An 18916-nucleotide genomic window follows, 5' to 3' on the forward strand; every position below is an offset into this window, starting at 1 on the left:
ATTTAAAGTGAAGGATTTTTTTTTTTTTAATCGGACGAGCCGTTTGGGCTGTACACTTTTTATGCGCCCAATGTTAAATGAAAATGCAACGTTGCCATTTACATGGACCCACAACACAAGTAAATGAAGTTGCTGTCTTCTATGCTAACATGTCGATGGCCAACCCACATTTCAAACAGTAACTTCATTCTCAAGCCATTTTTATTCCAAAGGTTTTTATTAGTTCACAGCATAGATATGTGACAATATTTATTACAATGTGTTTATTTAGTAAGTTTTCTGTTTATTTGTTTGTTGGTGTCTAATCTAGCAACGTACGTTTCAGACACATCCATACCAATCTGTGAAACTTTGTAGAGATATGTAAACCCGATGACATACATATTTTTTATCTAGCTTATCGTTTTTCTATAAAATTAATTAAGTTATTACAAAAGTATTCAGATTGAGTATATAGGTAAGCCGTGCAAGTTAATTAAACATTACTTCAATAAATTAGAGAGTGGTAATTTTAACGGAAAAGTGAGAAAACATTGCCGTCTACAAATATTCTTTTCTCTGTTTGAAACCAACGTTCGTTCGCCCAATGCTTTTAATCTTAGGCCCGTTCTTCATTTGTTTATCCCTCCAATCTTTATTTTTTCGAATCAAAAGATCCAATATATTTCAGGCAAAAATATTCTTGTTGGCCGAACTACAGTGTAGCCAAACTCAAACTGTCACTTAAGGCTGCAGACTACTAAATATTTTTGAAAAACTAATATTTTTTCTTTTGCCCGTTTTTCGTAAGTGGAAAGAGGTAATAAAATGTAACTTATCACAATAATAGATAATATTATTCTACACCAGAAAATACGAATCGGAAGAATTTTCAGTGTTGCCATCCATAGAAATTACCATGTGACCAGAATTTGAATTACTCAAAAATCTAGGTAAAAGCCGCGACTAGAAAAATGAACTCAACGGTAATTGATGACTTATCATGCTGTCTATGTTTCTTGTTTACTACTTTTTAAATAATCTTTCTATTTATTTTGTAATAACTTATTTATTTTGTAATAATTTATGTAAGGTTTATAAAATAAATAGAAATGTTATTTAAAAAGTAGTAAATAAGGAACATAGACAGCATGATAAGTCATCAATTACCGTTGAGTTCATTTTTCTAGTCGCTGCCTTTACCTAGATTTTTAAGTAATTCAAATTCTGGTCACACTGTAATTTCTATGGATGGCAACACTGAAAATTCTTCCGATTCGTATTTTCTGGTGTAGAGTAATATTATCTATTATTGTGATAAGTTACATTTTATTACCTCTTTCCACTTACGAGAAATGGGCAAAAGAAAAATTATTAGTTTTTCAAAAATATTTAGTAGTCTGCCCCCTTAACTCACAGTGATGTGCTCATTCCGTAAAAAGTGTGAAAACTCGATTTAGGGACCATTCAAAAATTTTGTGCTCCCTGATCCAAAAAATCCAATACATTTCATTCAATCAAAAATTGACTTGTTAGTATTTTATAAAAGTTTACATATATATAGTGATGAAAATTTTCCGAAAAATTTTCAGATTCATAAAAACATACTCCACTTATTCCTAAATATACATCGTGTTTAGTCGTAAAATTCATTGGTAAGAAATATTGTCTGAAAAAAAGTTTAATGAAGTGAAAATCTAAGGGCAAAAATGTTTCAAAAATTTTAATGTGTTCTTCCCTCAGAATTCACCCTTAATCTCAGAAAATCATATTTAGTCAGTTTAATACGCTTAAGATGAAGTTTTCTCATCTTTACTACTTTCCTGGATTTATGTACTTGCAAATATATAAATACTGTAAATTTTCGACTACCAAAAATTCCAGTTTAAGTAAGTCATGAAAACAAATACTGAACATTTTCTGGAAATAAACGTTTATTTATTCATATATTCATTCAGAAGAGAAAGTAAAATGTAGCTAATAAGCAAGCTGACTTGTGTAGTTATTTCAATAAAATAATAAAGGAAACGTAAAACCTGCGCTCTTAGCGCTGCGTTCTAAAAGCAACAAGTAATTTAATTTTAATTTACAAAATAAAAAGTACATTTCTTTTTTCTTATATATGTACTTGTTCTATCGAATACTTATAATTTCTAATACTTTTTTTATAGATAATGGTAGTATTATTACCAAAATATTTGCTCTAAGATATTGACTATACAAAACTCCAATTGAAGTTTTAATTTACGAGTGTTAAACACAATAAAATCAAAGCATTTCAAATTTTCTGGTACAAAAATAAGGAACTTTTAATAAAGAACTCTTCGTAAGGAGCTTTTATGTGGTTATTTCATTACCTAGGCAGGCTTATATGTGAAGAAATAGTTGAATTTCTGTTTTTGAAATAATTGAAAAATTCACAAAGTTTTCTTTTCGCTTTCTTGTTACATTTTAAACAATGGGATGGGAGATTTGTACTCTGTGAACTTGATATATGTTCCATGCACTTTACACACACGCAGAGAGAGAGAGAGGGGGGGGGGGGAAGAGAAAGAGAGAGAGAGAGTTGAGTTGAATTCCCGTTCAGCAGCGAGACTATATGAGACTTGGACCTACCGATTAACGTGGAATCCGAACCACATGAGCTCCCGCCGAGAATCGAATCCGGGCTTCCCATAGAAAGAGAGAGAGAAATATTGTATAAATTTTTACTTCTCCAACTCGAAATATTAGAAAAATTTTCCGGTTCCGAAAAGCTAGCTTTCCTCTACGGTAATTCAGTTTTATAGCTGTGTCCAATGTCCGGAAAATTTTCCACCTAACGTTACTATACATAATATTCAAAATTAACTGGCTTATGAAAAATTTTCAACTTGTTTCTACATCGTAATAAAAATTTTCCGATCCATGAAAATTCTTTTCACTTGTTTCTACAGAGCAATAAAACTTTCCGATTCACGAAATGTTGTTTTACTTTTTGCTTTAAAATGATGAAAATTTTCACTCATAAAAAGTTTTCAATTTTTCCATACTCGACAGAAAATTTTTTGATTCGTGAAAAATCGTTTCACTTGTTCCTACATAATACTGGAAATGTTCTGAGCCATGAAAATTTTCAGATTCTTGAAACGATCTTTCATTTTTTCATGAATTCAGTCAATTTTATGGTTAATGCGGAATTGTTATTTGATTACTGATGTTTGTTTAGAACGGAACATTTTCCACCTCACATCACTACTGTCATACATATAAGATGTGTAATTATGAAGTCAGGCTTTCGAACCATCCATCATATCTTACAACTACTAGTTTAAACAGTAAGACCAGACAAATCTTCGTAAACTAGAAGAGAGACGTAGTCCATGTATTTGCTCTTTCGGAATCCTTTTTAGCATCGTAACAACTTAGCATGTGGTTTTAGAAAAGTAAAAAAACCACAGAAGTCATGGAGTACTGGTAATGGTTTATGAAATTAAAATGCTGTGATTTCCTTTGCTTTTATCTTTCTGTACCAGAAGTCTTGTTCCGATTACTTCTTCTTGAGAAACTTCTTAGCTATCGGCTTTGGTATCGGCAAATCGTGCCGTATGCATCTAGTGAACACTGTAATTTAATGCAAGAGTTAGCACGAAAGTTGTTAGTGTATACACTTCTAAAATTACACCATGCAAATATGAGCGCTCATAATAAGAGAGTTGAGTTGTATGTGACGTGAATAAAATATTCTAGTTTTTTTTTTCTTTGACATATATCTTCATTGAGCATTCGAGATGCAAATGAGACACTGAAGCCGTCGGTGCACGTTTTAAGATTTCTCCTACGAGAGAGGTATCTCATCCTATTTCAGCGGCAATATCTTTCGCACAAGTAAGTCTTTTTTTCTTAACTTTTCTTGTTTCTTGCTGTACCTTGTAGAGTTTCTTGAAGGAAAAGAGAGAAAGGAAAGAGATCTTAAATTCTACTGACTAAATCCTTTAAGGTCTTTAGCATCCGAGGAAACCGTCTGAAATCTTATCAGGAGAAATACGAGCAGCTCTTTTTTTTTTTTCTTTCTTTCTTTCGTACGTTGATGCTGTGTATAGTCTTAAAGGTATTTACTTTCTTCACACGTAATTTGTAACGTAGTGGGATTAGCTTGTTCTTTCAGAACGTAACATCTTGTGGTTCGTGCGAGGTTTTTGCTTGCAGCAGCACAAAGTTAGGAAGCGAACGAGTTCTCTCTCTCTCTCTCTCTCTCTCATTCCGTATCATGCGGAAAGAATAGAGTTGTTTATTATTTATATCATCTCAAACGTAACCACAGACATGGAAATTTCTGCTGTAGGTATTTGGCGTTATTAATTATGGTGACTTAGCATGTTAGTGCTATGTACAGTAGATTTCCTTTTGCTATTACTGCCAACTGAGCTTCTCCATTAGCGTCATATTAGCGTTCGTGTGCATTCATATTCACTGAGATTAGTTTGATAAGGTTGTTGTCGACAGATAATTTTAGATTATGAGGATTGCGGCACGCATTTACTTTATGTTGATTATGTTCGTACAATATATCTTCCAAATGTACCTCCAGGCACTGAATTTGCTGCAAAGTAACACAAGCAAGCAAAACACTGAAACGAAATGTTATTTTCTTTTGCCTCCTGGTCCGCATTTTTTTTTTTTTTTTTTTCGAGGCCACGGTACTTCGTTGCTAGAGCTCTCAACTTTGGTGCTAGGAGTCCCTGATTGGATCTTAGTTTCGATTTCTCTGTAACTTTGGAGGACCCATTCAGATTTTTTTTGGTGGGGGGGGGTGCAGACAAGGGCTTAAGAAAGCATATATGAGGATTTTAAGACAAATTGAATTCAAATTATGCCAAATATTGTATATTTATTTTAAAAAAATACATATTCACAAAAATATAAACTCGGGACCCCGGCGCCCCTGGTTGGATTCCAGGCCAGGCCACTTTCCGATAATGTCGTGTTCGTAGGTTTTCTCGAGTTTCTCGTGTTTCCTCCCACATTCTAATTCCACTGATTTTTCATTATAATTATCTTGATTATCATTTGTCTACTTTAGTCTAAAGGGCATAACCATAGGATGTAAAACTGGAAATTTCGCATTTATTTCAATACTGTATTCGCTCGAAAATACACCATATATTTATAGTTCGGGGGGGGGGGGAGAAAAAGATAGTAGTTGAACATAAGACACTCTAAAATTCGAGGTAGAAGATATACTCACAATCAGTCCCATTAATTTCAGCGGAGAAATAGTGATTTGCTTTTATTAAATAGTGTCATACTTCTAGTATTTCGAAAACAATCGATGTCAAGGCTCCAATTGCCATTCACTACTAAGTTTTTATTTTAACGATCGGTATTTGGCCTTTGTGTGTCAAATGGCAACAAAACTGACTTCTGGCCCTGATGTATTTTAAAGCAAGAGCTGTGTGATGCGGGGTATACATACCGTACGTAAACGTGAGGAGCGAGGGTTCAAAATGAGAAATTAGCATTTTAAACTGTATATGACTTAAATGTACATAAACAATAATTTTGGATGGTCGCAAATTTAAGATGAAGCTTATTATTATATTTTTCACAGTCGACGTTTAGGTTAAAAAAAAATATGTGGCTTATTTTTGTAAAAATACGATATTAAATGGCTGAAGTTGGACATATTATGGTAGTTTCACTCCTGTTCTTCCCCTATTCTTCCACATTGAATGTCCAAATATCATTTCTGAGTGGTACCTTATACAATCTTGGGCGCCCATCAAGGGGGTCAAGGTGGGGCGCTCGCCCCCCCTAGAAGAAATTGTACTTCAGAACATCGAAAACCCAATAGAATTTTTACATTAGTTACAGCAAAATTTGAAACTATATTCGAAACGTTGCTTATACTTGCCCCCCCCCCCTTGGAAACTATTACATGGGCACCCTTGGTCACAAATACTATATGCTGTCCGAATTTCAAGTTTCTAGCTTAACTAGTTTAGCCTAGGCGTTCAGGGGGAAGAACGCTTTCAGTCCATTTAATGAAATTTTTCAGGAGAGGGGGGAAAAAAACAAGTTATTCATTAAATAACCATTGTAATTACATTGATAGAAAAATAGTTTTAAATTTATATCATGGTAAATATTGTATATATGTAAAGAAAAACTTATTTTTACAGCAAATTAGAAAATGAGTGTTGGAGATTTTTTTTTTTTGACTGAAAGCGTTCTTTCCCCTGGCCCTTCAAATGTTTTCAATTGAAATCAGGTTGCGCAAATAATAGAATATTTAGAATGCAGATACGCGCTTTTCAACGCAGCTAGCACTGCATGTTGCTGTTTTGTTTCTGTAATAGTCAGCAGACAGCATTCCGCCATGATAATCTGAAGACTTATGGCCGAGGTTAAGCTTATAAATCAGAATTAAATAAGCAAATAATATTGTGTTTGGTTTAATATTGTGCGTACAACAGACTTTAACATTTAGCATGTGTAATCTCCATGTAACTAGATTATAATCCTGATACATGTAACATTACATGCAAGGCTTTTATAGACACACTTAGACAGATTGACGTGTAGGTAATAAATATGTAGTTGGATCAAGCAAAGTGTCCGAGTTTTCCGTTCCCATCATGTTTTCCAATAATAAAGGCAGGGCGTTGGATGTGCTGTAGGTGTGTCGACTATATGATAATGGATGCTGACAGTTCATTTGCCTATATAAAGCCAATCGCCTTTCCACTTGAGGAAGTGTTGCATCGGCGATGAAGAATGGGGTAAATGGGACACTCCACCTGATTCTCCTCCCACTCACTTTTTAACTAGTGTCTGCTATGTGAAGTTTCAACATAACGGCTAATGTAAATGTTTGGATCATCTGCAAAAGAGAGGCATCATTGTTGCGTTGAGACCTCTATTATATGGTGATCATATATGCAATCTATCATAACCGTTATCATAGCTGTATGGAGTGGGTAAAATGTATTTAAGAGGTATTTATGCCACTATATATATATAATAAATATAGTAAATACGAGCGTTATGTTTTATGAAGATCCGTTTTATAATAAAAACGAAAAAAGAAAAAAACATTGTTTTAAGAACTCTGAATTTACATATAGTTGTAAATTTTCATGTACACTCATGTCCAAAATTATTGTCACGTCTATAAATATGTTATTGGAGGAATATAATTTGATAACGAATTAGCCCGGTATTTCTTATAATGTTAGTATGGGCAAAGGCATGTATGTGGCAAATTTTATGTCAAAAGAACAGTAAATAAGAACAATAAAACGAAAATAAAACTTTCTTGTCCATTTAGCACCATTTTGTTTTATTCATTCTAATTTTCATATTTATAATTCTTTTCCCATGAAATTTGCCACAAATATACATTTCCCGATTGTACAGATAGTATCAGTATTACAAGTACCCTGCAAAATCATTATCAAATTATATTGTTACAAGAAGACAGTTATAGATATGGGGCAATCATTTTGGACATGAATGTACATATTTTCTTTACCGCTTTAAACAATTATCGTAAGTAACAACATTTTGAATACCATCGTCATTGATTTCTGCCATTTGTGATGATAGCCAGCTTTTCACGGTCATTTTTGCTTCTCCGATACACTTGCCGCACAGGAGAGTTTCAAATGGCTGAAAATTGCTGGTCGCTAAGGCTCAAGGTCTGGACTATTAGCGGATGGTCAAATTCCTCCCAGCCAAAAGATTTGATCAGATCTTGAGTTTGAACTGTAGCATGTTTTCCCTACCTTCCTTGAATAATCCGACCCATTTTCGCATTTTACTGTCACTTATTCCATTGTTACCGTACACCTCACATTATCTGACGATAAATACTCGAGACTTTTTTTGTTTGTTTGTTTGTTTGTTTTAGCTGAAATTGTCCATATTAAAGACTAGAAGATGAATATCGTGAAACAGATTTTACTGTATGGTTATTTAGTTAGATTTTTGGGAGTTACAGCAAAGGATAGTGTGTGAAATATTCACTGCAAATTTTGATGGAAGAAAAGAAGAGGGAGGTAAAAGTAAGTGTGTGTAAGGTATACTCGCAGTAATTTTGAGTATACCTCGAAAATCTAATACTATTCTTTTTGGCCTAATGTAGAGCTTAAATGCTGCTTTGAGTGTTCTTTTATCGACGTTCTATTATTATTATTTAGATTACACAGGTAAACATGTAAAATTGTGTTCCTAGTCCGTCCGTCAGTTACTCCGTACGATAACACTGGAAAGGATGCAAATCTTTTAATTCTGTTTGTTGCAATAGATAGCCAGAGCTATTATCACAGCCGAGTTCGTTAATACGTCACGGATAACGCAACTTTAAGAGTAGTTATCTACTATATCCCATATCTCATGTATGTATGAACAGTAGTTATCTACTATATCCCATATATCATGCATGTATGAAGTCGCTAACGTTCTCGCCTACGGTGCGAGCGGCCCCGGGTTCGATTCCCGGTGGGGCTACTCGGTCGAAAAAGTGTACAACACTTTTTCAGGCCAGCCACCCTGAACGAGGTTTTCCTGAGTCTTCTTCATTCACACCAGGTAAATGCCGGGGTGGTATCTAACTTATAGGTCCCAGGCCGCTTCCTTCCTTCCCTTTCCCCGGATTGTGTGCTCGCCGAGGAACGTCATCCCTCAAAAACGTGAAGGGCTAAATGGCCTTAGATGCCGACAGCCCAGAAATCTTAAATCCTAAAATCCTAATCATGCATGTATGAACAGTAGTTATTTACTATATCCCATATCTCATTTATGTATGAACAATAGTTATCTACTATATCCCATATCTCATGTATGTATGAACAGTAGTTATGTACTATATCCCATATGTACGAATAGTAGTTATCTACTATATCCCATATCTCATGCAAGTACTAACAGTAGTTATCTACTATATCCCATATCTCATGCAAGTACTAACAGTAGTTATCTACTATATCCCATATCTCATGCATGTACTAACAGTAGTTAACTACTATATCCCATATCTCATGCATGTACTAATAGTAGTTATCTACTATATCCCATATCTCATGCAAGTACTAACAGTAGTTATCTACTATATCCCATATCTCATGCATGTACTAACAGTAGTTAACTACTATATCCCATATCTCATGCATGTATTATACTAACAGTAGTTAACTACTATATCCCATATTTCATGCATGTACTAATAGTAGTTATCTACTATATCCCATATCTCATGCAAGTACTAACAGTAGTTATCTACTATATCCCATATCATGCATGTACTAACAGTAGTTAACTACTATATCCCATATCTCATGCATGTAAGCGACTTTTTAAATTCTGTTTCTTGCAGCAGATAGAGAGATTAACTTCGCTGAATTCGTTAATGAAGGCAATCCGTTAACGTCGTAATCGGTAACGGTGATTGTAACGGTAATCATATATATTTCATATCCCATACACACAAATATTTATAAATTTTATTTTCCTCCTTTTTCCACTTTTTGTTTTGTTGTATTTGAACATTTATAAAGTTTGTAATTATGTAAGCCGATTGTAAATGTGAATATTCCTTTTCTTTGATAGGTGACCAATAAATAAATAAATATCCGAAGTTTGAGGTCATTTTTTCTCATGACCCCACGGACTGACTTGTTTAAAATAGTTCAATTGGATTCCACAGCCTCAAATTAGTATTTAAAAAACTCAATTAGACATGTATCCAAGCGTGGGAACTTTACCATGAGCATAAGCGATATAGTTCTTCTGTGTAAATAATGATCGGACACTTATTATTATAGCAAAAGGACAAAGGACAAAATAAGCTTATTACCTTGTGTCTCTATGAAGAATCTATTTAGCTCATTCAGTACGTGTCGAAACATTCTATCCTTTATATGAAAACTGTTTGAATGTAGATGTTTTAGCATTTGGAATGAATTCTATGGAAGAACTCTGATGTAACAATTGGAGTTTGCTCCTCCAGCGAAGAAGTTGCATAATTCCGCTTCTCTGAGATTCCATTGATGAGTGTTTTGGAAGCTTGTTTAATAGAATCGTATGCACAAAAGGAAGAAAGATGGTGGCGGAGTGCGTCAGCATCAGGGACAGCAATGGAATTACTGAAGTTAAAATAATCGTTTAGTAGAAAAGGAACTTCTTCTAATGAGTCTCTGTAGGTTGGATGACTGCGACGACGGGCTTCGTAGTTAGTGTGGCCACTTGAATTGCTTGCTGTTTGCTTTATTCAAAGCTACATTGACCTAAGAGCTCCTCATGTTTCTGCATGGAATTTAACTTCTAACGATAAACGCAATTAGTGGGAATAAATGTTTAGTCTTTCGAGTCTTGGTCACGTAGTTGAAGTTAACTGTTACCCAAGTTTGCATCTAAAATTTTATGTACGTCCTTTATGAGGTAGTTACACAATGGTAACCAAACTGAACTTTTTGGAGCGTTGAAAGAACAAATTCTTGCTTTTAGCCCTTTCGTAAACAAGTTTTCATTAAGCTTCTTCACTAAGCTCCCCTCCCACTCGTTTGAATGTTTTAGTGAATAACTTCAAAATTTAAAGACTATGAAAAATACTGCGCTAATAACAGCCACACATACACACTTCTCACAAATAAAAGCTCTGTGGTGGCCCCGCGTAATTGCTAACACACTCGTCTTCGGTGCGAACGGTCCTAGGTTCGATTTCCGGGGGGACACTCGTTCGAAAAAACTGTAAAAAGTTTTTCCAGGCCAGCCATCCTGAATGACGTTTTCCTGGGTTTTCCTCATTCACACCAGGCGAATGCCGGGGTGGTACCTAATTTACAGGTCCCAGGCCGCTTCCTTCTTTACCTTTTGCCGGATAGTGTGCTCGCCGAGGGACGTCATCCTTGAAACGTGACGGGCTAACATTGCCATAGATACCGAAAGCCGAGAAATCTAAATCGTAATTCTAAAAGTTCTGTATGCCCGACCCCAGGGTATAGATTCGATGTATTTCGTTACACAGAATCCAAATTTCGAAGCCATAGGATAATCGACCGTCATTTTTTTGGGCGAAAAACCAGCGATTTTGGATAGGGAGAATACACGTAACTTAGCCATACACAAAAACAAAAGTTCTGTGCAGTGTACACCAGGATAAATTACGCAGAATCCAAATTTCGAAACCTCAAAACGATTGACTTTTGTGTGTGTGAGGGGGGAGGGAAAGTGTGTGCTGCATTACATGTATTCTCCGTATTAAAAATCGCTAAACAGTTTCGCCCATTAAAAATTTGATATAGTCGATCGTCTTGGGATTTTGAAATTTGGATTCTGTATTAACAAAATACACCAAATCCATACCCGGGGATCCACTGCACAGAACTTTTTTTTTTTTTATGGCCGTCTTACGTGTATTCTCCCTATCCAAAATTGCTAAACTTTTTTGGACATTAAAAAAAATGACACGGTCGATTGTCTTGGGGTTTCAAAATTTTGATTTTGCGTAACAAAATATCAATACATCGAATCTATACTGTGAGGGTCCGGTGCATAGGAATTTATTTTTTGTATGTGACTATGCAGGCCCGCATCCACGGGGGTTTAGCGAGGCTCGCCCCCCCTAAATTTTTACTGCCCCCTCTAAAATTTTAACGATAAGCTTACAAATGAACTATAATATGGTTGGATCGGGCCCCCCCTAACTTTTACCGCCCCCTCCTTACATTTTTGGGCTGGCTTTAGGAAGTGAAGCATGTAGGCTCTACACAGTATGAAAATCATATAAAATTGTAGTGTTTAAAAAACTCGTGTTATTTTAATACTCTTGTAGCCATATCAGAAATATATAGTAAATGACTTGTAATAGTTTTGATGAGAATTTGTAATAGTTTTTTATTTCTTTATTTATTTTTGCTATGAGGAAAGGTTCATGCGGTACATTTTACATTTATACCGAGTAACATACAACGTGTTATATTTCCGGTAAACTTTCACGAAAATAGTGTTTGAACTTTCTGACAACGAAGCAGTACTACCATCTTATGTGCAATATGATCCTCGGTGTACAAATGAAAACCGGGATGGTACCACTCTAACAGCACTATCGGAAATACAATACGTTGAACATTATTTGGTATAAAGTAAAGTGTACTGCATGAACTCTTGCTTGTAGCAAAAATAAAAACTAATACAAATTCTTACTGTTAGCTACTAGATATCCTAACTATATATAAAACTACATGAACAGACATAAAATAACAGGTACTTCCGGTTGACGTGGAAAGTTGAAATTTGGCGTGGTTGTAGCCTTTCGGAACTAACCCACAGGAAAATTGCCAAAACTGAATATTTTTTTAAATTATCATTTTTAGGGGATCTAAAAGGGGAATGATGAAATTCCCCATGTTATTTAAATGAGCCTTTTTTTTTTTTGACCTATGATTTCATATTTTAGGTACTTAGAATTGGAATTAAAGCTTGAAATTTGGTATATTTGTATGTTTTCGTTATCGTTATCTAAGTAAATCACCAAAAATAAAAACTTCCAACTGTAAATTTGGTTTAATGGAGAACTGAAAAATCGTTGCCATGTTATTTATGTAGAACATCTACATCCTAAAACATTTAGGCACTTCCGGCACGGTTAGAATGATAAAATTTCGCATGATTAACCTTCTCGGACTAACCCACAGGAAAATTGCCAAAGTGAATATTTTTAGTTTTTAAGGGGTCTAAAGGGGGGATAAAGAAATAACCATGTTACTTAAATGGACGTTTTCTTGGGATACAAAATCTTATCTTTTACGTAGTTGAAATACAAAAACAAACTTTAGATGCGAGGCCGTAGGCCAAGTAAACACGGGGGCCAGGGAGCAAAGCCCCCAGCTGGACCAAATTCAGGAAATGTTAAGAGCAAATGAACGAAATTCACTCTTGATGCAAAGGCTGATACCTAAGAGACGCGAGGCCGTAGGCCGATCAAAGACTCCCAGTTAGCCAAAGGGTACAAAGATATTAAAATAACACAGGCCAGTAATAACCTCGGAAAGTTGTTCAAACACATGCTGTCAACACCCCATTCTTTTTTACTGAGTACAAAATATAACTCAGAAATATTTAAAAGTTAAAAAAATCTCCATCACAATAAAAATTATTTTAAAAATAAAATCGTTTGAAGTAAGATGTAGTTTCGTTAAAATAATTCATTTAAAGTGAAAGTGATAATAAAATAATTAGACCTAATTGAGGCTAAAGTTATAAAAAAAATAGGGAATATTAAAAATCGAACACTTTGCAAATTCCCAGTTCATAGAATAAGGGAGCCAGGATGTTTGTCGTGGGTGAATAAGGCCCAGTTATAGCTCTATTCACAGGTGCTTTCTGTTTTACATCCCATTATCACATTAAATTACTCTGTTCGAAGATTTCTACTTCAGCGTCGTAGTTTTATAGTAATTGGTGTTCTACACAGACTAATAGACGAATCCCTCACTTGAAATTGCAATAGAATGTCATCATAGCTCTTTGACCTTCATGGAATAAAAGAAGCAAAAAAAGTGCTGGCAGACCACAAGACCCTCCAGAACTCAATAGAACGGGAGATATGCCAACGACGGCCATTCTGGGGAAATGCCAAAGGAATCTCGATTACTGGGAAGAAATGCATTGCTGACAACGTCTCCAGTATGGGCAAACAAACATTGCTTTCATTAAGGCTAAGTTTCTTAATTACGTATCTGTTCTTTATAATTACTCTCATTCCAAGAAACCAGCATTGGTGGGGGGTAAATTCCAGTCAGACTAGATGGATTCCATCATCTGCAAAAGACGCTGTTACTTCAATTAAAGGAAAAGACATAGTTAACTATCCTATATTAACCTCTTCGAAAAAAAATTAATTGCTCTGATGTTGTTGGAATTCAAGAGTTGACAATGAGCACCAAGAAATGAAGACCAATGTTGTTGAGTTCGGTCTAATTAAATTAAATAAACTAAGACTTCCAGTTGCAACACTTACAAAATACATGTAGATTTATAAGTGATGTGTTTTTAGGCCATTGTGACTGTACTGAGAAAATTAAAGTTCGGCTTTAGAGTTTGACATCAATGGCGATATTGATTTCTGATTACGTTTCCCAGACGGATTCAGTGATGTAATGCTGAAATTGTTGGTAGGTATATGCTCGTTCTTTCTTATCTTTAAGCGGAATAAAATGAAATATTTCAGTTTAACGTCCCGCGATTATGCCCTTTAGGGTAAAGTAGACAATGATCAAAGCAATTAAAATGTGGGAGAAAACGAGAGTAAGGTGAGAAATCGCAAGGATACGATGCTCTCCACTACAAACTTACTTGGCCGTGGATCAAACCAGAGACCCTACGTACGAGAGGTAACTGCTCTTCTACTGAGCCGACGTGCCCTCCCCAATTAAAGCTAATATGTGTCTGAATACTTAGGTATAAAAATAGTGGATGTGATAGGCCCCATTAGTAGATTTCTGACTGAATTGGACAAAGTAAACCAGGTCAGTTCTTTTATCATGGAAATAAAATGTGATAAAAGCTTTAATTTACCATCTCTCAGTTACACTGTGTGGGCTAAAGAAGTCTGATTAATGAAAGTGAATTTTTATGGAAATATGTATGGAGTGAGAATGTAGGAGGAAATGGAAGAATCCAGAAAAATCTGTAGATGCGGTGTTGTCCACCACAAACTTATGGTTTTTCAGATCTGACAGCGAACCTTCCACTCACTAAGGATGATAAGGAGAAATGGTATTAAACGGTCTAGGTTTCATCCGGTAGAGCTCCTTTTCTATTGAGAGCTACTGTAATTTCATCACATTCAGTGTCATTCCAAAGGTATGTCGGATCTCCTGGTAAGGCATTTTTACCAGCGCCAAGCACTGAACAATATGTCACGAAGAATGCACCATTGTTCGGTGTACAAAAGAAACCACAAGTATTTCGAAATAAATTGATATTTTACACTTCAAATTAAATTAGTAAAACTACACAAATATTTTACCAATTTGATCTGAAGTGTAAAATATCAATTTATTTCGAAAGCTTTTGGTATTCACGAATATTAATATCACAAACGAGTTACTCCTTTAACCTTTGATATACTAATGATAAGTTTAGTGAGTGACGAAAATTAAAATGAGGAACCAAAATTATTACTAAAATTTAACTCATACAAGAAATTTTGATTTTATTTTTCAGACTTAGTACATCATTTAGGATCAAAATTGATTAACTTGTGTTACTGATATATAATGGCTGAATTAATAGTATTCCAATTAATTCGAACTGCTTCTGATTTGCTTGTACTCCAAACAACTGTGCATTTTTTTTTTTTTTTTTTTTTTTTTGTAACATTGTCCGGTGATTGACGTTGCTAAAACTATCCAAGTTTGCATGAAATCTGGAAAATAAAGCAAACTAGAACATTCTACTTAACTTAGAAGTGGGGTTTGAACGTGGAATTAAGAGAAATTCTGAGTAGGTGATAAAGAGGTCAATCGGAAGCACCTAAAACGTATAATGAGTGAGGTTTTTCCTGATTCACACTAGGTAACTTCCGGGATGATAGGCTACTTAATATACAGATCCAGGTTGCTTCCTTCTCTTCCTTTTCCCTTCCCTGGATAGTGTGCGGATGTAATCCTTCATATGTAACGGGCTTGCAGCCATAGATGCCGGTAATGCCGTATAAAGAAATAAATCTAATTCCTGCTCAGTCACTGTTTTTGATTGATACAGGTTATGTAAAATATTGATAATCCATTTATTAGAAGATCCTTCAGTATCTCAAAAAGAGCCTTCATTTAAGAATACCCAGGGTCTTGGATGGAGGAACTCAAATGTTGATGACAAATCAGCAGTAGAAAACTTACTATCAATAGTAAAATATATTCTCACGCCAGATCAGTATATATATATATACAGGGCCGAATTTAGGGGGGGTGCACCGGAGCACGTGCACCCCCTTCCATTCTGAATATACACTATCTAAAGTGAGAAACTGGCAGTGGAAATAGCAATACTTTCCTAAAATTTCATGTCATGTTTCCGTTTCGGGCTTAAAAGAAAGCGGTTTTGCTAAACACAATAGTTTAAGTCAGTTCCTCATACACATCACAGATGCCTAAAGGCATTTAAAACAAATTAAATTTGATTCAAATGTACTGATAGTTATTGGTGCACCCCCTCAGAAAATCCTGGGTCCGATCATATATATATAATGGCTTCCGTGTACTCATTGAGATCCAAAATCATAAAAGTGCATCTCACCAAAACTCAAATTAAATTGTCCGATATATATTTAGAGGGACCTCTTGCAAATTATTACTTCGGCCAATATGATAAAATTGCTACGTATTCGCTGCATTACATTCTTAAACTCTGGTCATTTTCAGTGTTTTCATTCAGTAGTGTGATGGATGTTTTTTTTCTGTGTATTAATGTAACGTTTTGAATGATTCAAAACTGTCATCTATACTTGAGTTGGTTCGTTTGTAATATAGACTTAATGTTGACATTTAAGTTATGAAGAGAAACGTTTCAAGATAGCATTGAAGAATCGTAGTCTAAAATAGTTACTGTCTTGTCTGTCTTCCTGTTAGCCTCTCTTTCGAAAAAAGAAAAACATTAGATAGAGACTTTTTTCTAACATTATTGTAGTGGAAAGATGATGTCACGTACCTCCAATTTATCTTAAAAGCCCTTGCGAAGCTTTTGGATAAGATGCTTGGGCATTCTTGAGCTTCACTTGAAGAAACGTCGTCAACGTTGGACTTTTGTTTTTTCTTTCTTTTTTCTTTGATCTTTTTGCCATCGTATCTTGAACTGACCACAAAAGAGCAATGTTTCTACATGACTGGTGACCCGTTCACTGGCTCCAATCCCTTCTCGTCGAACGCCTTCCATTTACTATTATCTATAAAAGACACGGCACGTAAACTTCTTTTGTTTCCACGTACAAGAAGCTGTCGTGGTTTCATCTAAACGTACTGTCTTTTTTTTTTTTAATGTATCGCGTGTTTTTCGTAGAGTAGCTTGTCATTTTAAAAGTGAACTCCATGAATTGATGAATCCTCGGTACAGAAACAACTGATATTGGCAAGGGCGCCGATTTCTCTGTAACTTTGGAGGGGGAGTCATTCAGATGTGTGTTAGGTTTGCAGACAAGAATCTAAGAAGGCATATATGAGGATTTTAAGACAAATTAAATTCAGATTATGCCAAATATTGCATATTCATAAAAAATACTTATAACAGTATAGATATAGTCATTATGAAGGCAGACCCTGCAATTATAGAATTAACTATATTTGTATAACTTAAAAGAAGTTGACTAAATAATATTATGTTCTAGTAAAAATAAACTTTCTGCTGTATCAAGGAAGGGGGGGGGGAGACCACATGAGCATTAGGTGGCCCGGCCCCCAAGGATCGGCGCCCTTGGCCATTGGACACTATCGTCTATCATTTCAATCAGGATTGGTGCAATTACTCATTCTGCCTTCCCAACTTCCTCTTAGGTTATCCAAAGGTCATTTTCCGAAAAGCTTCCCAATTTGCTTTTTGCACACTCTCGCGTGCTTTGCATACAAGTGACGTAGTTTTCTCACTCTAGACTTTTCGATTTCACTATCCACTATTCAGTGCCTGAAATCAAGTAAAATTATTTGTTTGTCTTGTGATACGTATGTAGATTGGGTAAATAGTAATGGCAGCATTGTTATAATTCGCAGCTGGCTTTATGAACAGAATAACATGTTACATTCCTTCAATGTACTGCCTTCCCATCTCTATCACCTTCTGCCACACATGTGGAAGATGTCGTACACCGTTCGCGCGTCCAACTATGTCGATTCTTCGCAGGAGAATCGCCGCCATATGACACGAATAATGGCCTCTCGTGTCTTAATGCTTCTTGCAAAGTGATTCCTTCATTTTGACAAAAAGGTCGTAATCACATGGCCACATGTCATGTAAATGCAGACGATGTGCCAGCTTCTCCTACTGTTACCGACGCTTTAGGTCCGTTACAGTATTAGCCGTGTAACACCGAGCAGTGTCATGAAAGATGACAGGAGTCCCATGTACGGACGTGCCGTCGCTTTCTTTACAGTCCGGACGAAGATGTTGGTGCAAAAAGTTACAATAGTAGGTTGGAACCTGTGACGCGTCTGCCCTTGAAGTATAGCATAGTGCAGGGTCCAAGGATGTTATAAAATAGATGATCTGCCCATACAGCAAAATCGTGAAGCCATACGTCACAACTTCGCCACACCTACTCTGCCCACTCCGCGCCACTAAGATCGTAATGTTTCGAGCCAACAATCATGGCGGAAACGAGAGTAGCCAATCAGATGTGCCGGCTCAGACGATGCTCGATTGTTTTTCGGCTTCATTGACTTCACATGATAAAGATACGTATGGGCAGATCCTCTATTTTATAACATCCTTGGCAGGGTCCTTATTTTCACGCTTTCACCCATCGCGCCACCGTAAGATAGGCACAAACTCTCTGAAAACATTGTTGCGCACTGCTCTTATATGCCACTTCAATCTTGATCCACGTACGCTGTTCGTCTTTCCAGAACATTTTTTCAACTTATGCAAAAAAAAAAAAAAAAAAAAAAAAAGTATGCTATTACTTGGTCAATTTTGTCGGATAAATCTGGTTTTGATAGATGATTTTTCGAATCCGTTTGTCCTGCTTTCCACTTATCAGTATGTAGTGACCCTAGACATATTCCGAGTCCGACTTCGGCTGCCGATCGATCGGACTGAAGTCTTTCCAGAATTTTCTTCAGTTACAAGGCGAATACCAGAATGGTACAGTAGACCCTACTTTTAAGATACAGAAGTTTGACCTACGTCCTTCCAAAGCCGTAGCGTCATTTCAGATTTTGCAACGGAGGGGGCGGCAAGAGTTTCATGT

General features: G+C 35.8%; 1 protein-coding gene across 8 annotated transcripts in view; it reads left to right on the top strand.

Annotated features, from left to right (window-relative positions):
* Btk (tyrosine-protein kinase Btk29A) overlaps window positions 1-18916 on the top strand; it is a 950018-nt gene that overhangs the window by 785156 nt on the left and 145946 nt on the right. The window lies entirely within an intron of this gene.

Source organism: Thermobia domestica, chromosome 14 (genome assembly GCF_964235325.1).
Source record: "Thermobia domestica chromosome 14, izTheDome1.hap1.1, whole genome shotgun sequence".
Classification (NCBI taxonomy): domain Eukaryota; kingdom Metazoa; phylum Arthropoda; class Insecta; order Zygentoma; family Lepismatidae; genus Thermobia; species Thermobia domestica.